Consider the following 7,500-nt stretch of genomic DNA (forward strand, 5'->3'; position numbering starts at 1 on the left):
CACGATACATTGCATCCTTGGGATCACGATGCACCCTTTGGTCATTGGTACCCTTTGGTCCTCGTACCCTTTGATACTTGCAACCCTTGGTATCTCGTACCTTTTGGTTACTTGCATCCTTTGGTATCTCACAACCTTTGGTAACTCATGACCCTTGGCAACACGCAACCTTTGGCGACTAGTACCCTTTTGATCAAACCTATCCGCTATGGTTAGCAATCAACGTAACCAACCATGACCCCAGGGTCTATAACGTGGTAATATGGTTAACTATCACGTTCCATATATATATATATATATCATATAGACATAATAATATAAAGAGACAGAGATAGAACCACTCACAGCCGCGATAGCCCTTACCGATCGGTCAGTCCGTCTCTCGGCTAACCACCCTTGGACCCTTGGTCCTTGGCGCCTATTTCCCTCCAGGAATAGGTATTCCTATTGGCCTTAGTGACTTATAAAAGCCACGGCCTCATATGGCTAAAGCCATACTCACCATGAACCGGATCGTGCCCTTATGGCTTTGATCCTGGATTATGCCCTTCCGGCTTAGATCCTCGTTTCTCATTGGGGGATCCCTTTGTTTAGGACGTATGTCTTTTGTCTCAGACAGAATGAGACTGAATGAGAATGAATTCATAATCCCTGGACGTCCTCCCCTTTATATATAGAACCAAAGTTCATGTGCGAAGAGTCACATCCCTTCGAAGCATCCTTTTGGGACAGATCTTGGCCATCGATTACAATCAATGGTCCAGATCGTACCTGTTCAGAAATAGAAGGTTTCAGACCTTATAGGCACGTCCAACCCAAGACAAGACCTGGTACCCAAGCCCACGGCCTGCCCACAAGAGCCCAACGACTCATGGACTACATGGCCGGACCTCATGGTCCGCCACTGACCCGGACCAGGACCATCGGCCCAAAACTCGAACAGTCCGTCGAGCTGAGATGAGCTGACTCCCAGCTGCCTCAGCTGAGTGAGATAGTAGTCCAGCTAGTTGAGCTGATTTAACTTGGAACGAGCTAGGCTGAGCTTGACCGAGCTACGTCTAGCTGATCGAGCTTCTCGTAAGCATCGCCCAGCTTCTGTACAGCTTATCCTAGCTGACTTCTTTCTCTTATAAGGTTAAGTCTCAGCATCCTCACGTCCTTAACCTTCTATCTTGGCCATGGAACGCTAGCCTTAAGGTCTTAAGACCGGCTGGTACGTTTCCCTCGAACCATGGTCGTCCCGACAATCCTATCCATGATTGGGGGCGTGATAAGTCTCCACCACTTGAAATGGATTCGTCCTCGAACCCGGTGATGATTATACCTTGTCTTAAGACAAAATATTCCAGCCGAACTTATTCTAGTCTTGATCAGGGAATAGAACAAGCCTGATTCAGAACAACAAAAACCACTTCGATGATCAAATTCCTTTGACCGTCGTTATACAAGTCTCCCTTACTTGATAAGGATTTAACCACAAACAATCCTATCAGGGGGTCCTTCTGGTTTTGCTTATGGCACCCTTACTGGTCTACTTCGACCACAGTCGAGGGTCCATCAAGCATTCATTCAAGTGATACTTGTAATTCCATCCAAAGACATTCCTTGTGTCACTAGACGAACTCTCCAGGTTGCGGTCCTAGTATCCAACAAGTCTATGTCATTCTTTCGAATATCATCTTCTTCAGATTTTATTCTATCTCTGATCATAGTCCACGACTAGATCATAACAAGTCCCTAGGACATGCTGCATACTCGAGCCTTAGTAGATTTGGCCAATCCCCACGCCACTCGATGTACCAGTCAAGTCCTCACGAACTCGTTCCAATCTTTAGGCTGCTCGTCCTACAACGAGTCGTAACAGATTGTTATGGTTCTTTTGTCCTTTATGGACAATAAGGTTCATGACCTCAGCCAGAACGTACTGGATCATCCCCTTAACCAGCCACAACCTTTTCAGGCTTGGCCACATTGCGATCTTAGTCCCTCCAGACTAAAAACGCCTCAGACTTGACCTCTGTCCTTCACTGGACTTTGTCATAATTCGATCCTGGTCCATTTATGGACGTGATCGTATTCCGGTCCTGGTCCACTCAGGGACTCGACTGTTTCACCCCGACCATAGGTCCATCTCCGAATAGGTCGTGGCCTGATCCTCATCCCTTACTGGACTTGATCATTCTCTTCTCAACCTTAGGTCAATCTCCCACTTGGTTGTACTGTGACCATGGTCCTCTCTCGGACGTGGTCGACTTCAGCTCGGCCATCTCGGCAGGAGCCATCAGAAACAGACTCTAGGACAGTGGAGCTGCCCCTGGTTCCAGTTCAATCATAAATGGATCCGACCTATCAGGGGGGACACCCTGTAGCGAGCGGAACACATCTGGGAACTTAGACACCAACGGGTCCTCAGACAGATCTTTCAGATCAACAGAATTTGCCGCGCTCCATAGTGGTAATTGTGGTCCAAAATACTTCACAATCCCGTCTAAGCATCTGATCCACACGGAATGCTGACACCACTACTTTCCTTAAAGCCGGACTCAGACGTTGGATCTCGATACCAACGAGATCCCAGACAGATCAACAGAATTGCTGTGCTCCATAGTTGTAGTTGTGGTAAAAAATACTTCACAACCCTGTCTATGCATCCGATTCACTTGGACTGCTGACACCCCTTCTTTCCTTAGAGCCGGACTCAGACTCAGACTTTGGTACTGGATCGGGTGAGGTCCAGTCTCCAATTGCACACGAACTTGGTGGCAATCGAGAGTGGCCCAATACTTTCCCAAAGAGATTCATGTATAGGATCATCTCATGATTCTGTAGGCGCGTGGATATTTTTCTCAATCAGATCTACAGGCAGATTTCTCCACTGGATCATCACCGGGATATTTTTCATGAGCCCTAGTGAATGCATTATTTGCCCACCGGCTGCCCTCACTAGTCTCGAATCATCCCAGAACTCAGACAGAACAGACTCTTTCCGACCAGTCCCGGACTCACAAAACTATGTGTAGCCTCTGTTTTTCGAAAAGTATGTGTGTTTCCACACCACAAATCCACTTGTGGAAAATATCTCAGTTCATGACCACACCACAAAGAACGTCCCATAACATCCCTCATGACGTCGCCAATCACTTAATACTTCCACTACCATTAGGTACCTAGATGAGTAGGATTTCGGTTCGATCACATATTTGGAAAACGTCCCATACCATTCTCCAAAGCGTCTTACTATTGCAAATGCTCACACCATTCACAACAGCAATTATAATATACTACAATCCCCATCATACTAAGATACTTAACATCATGTTCTTCCAATGATTGGAACGAACACCCTGAGTTTCCTCATTCTTTCTTTGGATGGATTCAGATTGAAATTGATTCATTCCATCTGACTCGATTAATGGAAACCTACCTTGACTTATACCGAGTCCTAACTGATCCATCTGATCAGAAGTCCACTCGTGTACTGGTCATGTAGTGTCTCCCTTGAGTCAGATTTTAATATTGCATATGCTTTACTTATTATGAACGACCATCAAGGGATAACACTTTACTTCAGTAGAATGCTGCACGTTTATTTCAACCCAAGCCACTCTGTGGTCCATGTTACTTCCCTTTTTCAGGTCATCCATAAACAAGTCTTGCATTGCTTCCATCCCTTCCAACCCGTCTATTACTTCTAAATACTAGATATACCAACCTTTCTGTTTTTAGGTTCTTGCCCTTGGAAAACGTATCTTGGCTAAGCCGGTTCATCTTAGAATTCCCACATTCACAAGCATGATACCCTAGCTTTCCTCAACTCTTTCTTGGCTCACCCAAACTAAGGTTTCATAGTCATCATAGTTTTGGAAATAATTTCGGTATGAAACTCATAATCTTAGAGCGTTGTCCTAAACAGGATCAAGCATGCTCTGATACCAACTTGTAATAGCCCGATCCGGCCGACAAGACCGTGGTCGAAGCCTTACATCGCTCGGTCCACTTCCTGGCCGAACCTCTTAATTTTTGCCCTTTATTTATGATATCGCCTAAAGGCAAGGGCTAACTTAAACCTTATCTAAAGTCTTCCCTAGTCATTAATAGGTTAGATCCTTTCAACAGATACGCAGCGGATTATTCTCTAGTTAACCATTGGTCTAAAACAAATCTAACACTTGTCTGGTCGAATCACCTTAGCCTTGGTCAGCTTACTCAACTACCAATTAGCTTAAAGGTCAATCCTAAACCCAAACCAAGCCATACGATTCTGAAGTTCCATTCCCCTAAACCATTCTATCTAGATCTACATAAGTAAATGCTAGATCATACCTTTGCCACATCTATGGAGCTTATTAGCTCATCGGTCCTCCATTGACTCAAATTTCTCTTGCTTGACAGCTGAACCCCGATCACTCAATGATCTTACTTAAGGTTCTTATCGTGACTCCTGCATCAAACAACTCCCATAGGTACTTAGTCATTAAACCAACCATCCCCACATACATAAATAACCTTTGAGAAGTCTTTGAAAGGATAAGGGTTTGCATATGGCCTTTCTCGGCTCATGCACAATCCGAAATCCTTTTGCCTTATAGGCAATAGTACCAAGTCCATCTTCCGGACTGACAAAGCTCATTAGATCCTAAGTCAATCAACCAACCATCCTCACATGACTTGGAACTGATGAGTCTTCATCTGGCCTGACCGGCCTTGGGACTTAACCCAGACAACATATATGATTTGTTCATACCAACCGATGCATTAATTAATCAGGTTAGGACTGACACCTTGAACCATCATTCAGAGGTAAGGTCGTCCATACTCAATCATGATCAGATCTTACACGGCCTTCCTTGAAACACTTAGGCTCAGTATCTATGGTCTACGACACATAGTACTAGCCACACACTTCGTCATGACTCTTAGCCAATCTCGAAGCTATTAACACCAACGTTGATATCTAGAAGCATCACATCAATACTCTTACTCCAGCAACGTGACTATCCATACTAGTGTTCGGCCATCGAACCATCGTCATGAAACATGATCCGACCACTAGACTTGATAAGCCATCGTCCACTTAGCATGTACTGATATAGCCGGCCTTCCATTGCCATCATGTGGGTCTATGCCCTACATGAGGCATATGGCGCCTATCTTACTCACCAACCAAAGGTTGATCGTAAGATATCCCACTTAGCCTTTGCGGCCAGAACCGTCATCCATTGACCATGGATTATGGTTCATACATCAATCATTTTGTATGGATTGCACTAGCCTTAAGGCCTTCGCTATTTCCTTACACTCATGTATTGACCTGTAGGACAACCTATTGCCATCATGTGGGTCCACGCCCAACATAATGCATTTCGTGTCCTTATGTCCATTGAACCACTCGTACCCTTTTCTGTCCCGTTCCGTTCGTACCCTTTCAGTCCCAACCCGTTTGTACCCTTTCGGTCACGAACCGTTCACAACCGATGGATCATGATACGTTCGTACCTCTTGGATCACGACACGTTCGTACCTCTTGGATCACGACATGATCTTTGGCAACACGCAACCTTGGATCACGATGCACCCTATGGTCCTCGTACCCTTTGATACTTGTAACCATTGGTATCTCGTACCTTTTGGTCACTTGCATCCTTTGGTATCTCACAACCTTTGGTAACTCATGACCCTTGGCAACACGCAACCTTTGGCGACTAGTACCCTTTTGATCCAACCTATCCGCTATGGTTAGCAATCAACGTAACCAACCATGACCCCATGGTCTATGACGTGGTAATATGGTTAACTATCACGTTCCATATATAAATCATATAGACATAATAATATAAAGAGACAGAGATAGAACCACTCACAGCCGCTATAGCCCTTACCAATTGGTCAGTCGGTCTCTCGGCTAACCACCCTTGGTCCTTGGCGCCTATTTCCGTCCAGGAATAGGTCTTCCTATTGGCCTTAGTGACTTATAAAAGCCACGGCTAGAACCATACTCACCATGAACCGGATAGTGCCCTTATGGTTTTGATCCCGGATTCTGCCCTTCCGGCTTGGATCCTCGTTTCTCATTGGGGGATCCCTTTGGTTAGGACGTGTGTCCTTTGTCTCAGACAGAATGAGACTGAATGAAAATGAATTCATAATCCCTGGAAGTCCTCCCCTTTATATAAAGAACCAAAGGTCATGTGCGAAGAGTCACATCCCTTCAAAGCATCTTTTTGGGACAGAAGTTGGCCATCGATTACAATCAACGGTCCAGATCGTACCTGTTCAGAAATAGAAGGGTCCAGACCTTATAGGCACGTCCAACCCAAGCCAAGACCTGGTAACGAAGCCCACGTCCTGCCCACAAGAGCCCAATGACTCATGGACTACATGGCCGGACCTCATGGCCCGCCACTGACCCGGACCCGGACCATCGGCCTAAAACTCGAACAGTCCGTCAAGCTGAGATGAGCTGACTCCCAGCTGCCTCAGCTGAGTGAGCTAGTAGTCCAGCTAGTTGAGCTGATTTAACTTGGAACGAGCTAGGCTGAGCTTGATTGACCTACGTCTAGCTGATCGAGCTTCTTGTAAGCATCGCCCAGCTTCTGTACAGCTTATCCTAGCTGGCTTCTTTTTCTTATAAGGTTAAGTCTCAGCATCCTGCCGTCCTTAACCTTCTATCTTGGCCATGGAACGTTAGCCTTTAAGGTCTTAAGACCTGCTGGTACGTTTCCCTCGAACCATGTCCGTCCCGACAATCCTATCCAGGATTAGGGGCGTGACAGGTGGTTTGCCGTCTGCGAAGTTGCGAAAAGTCCACTAAACCTTATCATTTAGAAGAAGAAGAAGTCGTAACAAGGTTTCCGTAGGTGAACCTGCAGAAGGATCATTGTCGTACCCTGGAAACAGAATGACCTGAGAACGATGAAACATCACTCTCGGTGGGCCGGTTTCTTACTGTGCCTGCCGATTCCGTGGTTATGCGTTCATCCATGCCCAAGACTTCAGTTTTTGTTGGATCGTACGCCTAGCTTCCGGATATCACCAAAGCCCGGCACGAAAAGTGTCAAGGAATATGTAACTAAACAGCCTGCTTTCGCCAACCCGGAGACGGTGTTTGTTCGGAAGTAATGCTGCAATGTAAAGTCTAAAACGACTCTCGACAATGGATATCTCGGGTCTTGCATCGATGAAGAACGTAGCAAAATGCGATACTTGGTGTGAATTGCAGAATCCCGTGAACCATCGAGTCTTTGAACGCAAGTTGCGCCCCAACCCTTCTAGCCGAGGGCACGTCTGCCTGGGTGTCACAAATCTTCATCCCCCCATCCTCTCGAGGATAAGGGACAGAAGCTGATCTCCCGTGTGTTACCGCACGTGGTTGGCAAAAATCCAAGCTAAGGATGCCAGGAGCATCTTGACATGCGGTGGTGAATTCTATTCTCGTCATATAGTCAGACGTTCTTGTCCAAAAGCTCTTGATGACCCAGAGTCCTCAACGCGACCCCAGGT

At 46.1% G+C, this 7,500-nt stretch overlaps 1 non-coding gene across 1 annotated transcript; it reads left to right on the forward strand.

The window, feature by feature from the left end:
- Positions 1 to 7,142: 7,142 nt before the first annotated feature.
- LOC117131038 lies at positions 7,143 to 7,298 on the forward strand. The gene has a single exon (XR_004454261.1). It is a non-coding gene; the product is annotated as a 5.8S ribosomal RNA (ribosomal RNA).
- The last annotated feature ends 202 nt before the right edge of the window (positions 7,299 to 7,500 follow it).

The sequence above is a fragment of the Brassica rapa genome, unplaced genomic scaffold, assembly GCF_000309985.2.
Source record: "Brassica rapa cultivar Chiifu-401-42 unplaced genomic scaffold, CAAS_Brap_v3.01 Scaffold0803, whole genome shotgun sequence".
Classification (NCBI taxonomy): Eukaryota; Viridiplantae; Streptophyta; class Magnoliopsida; order Brassicales; family Brassicaceae; genus Brassica; species Brassica rapa.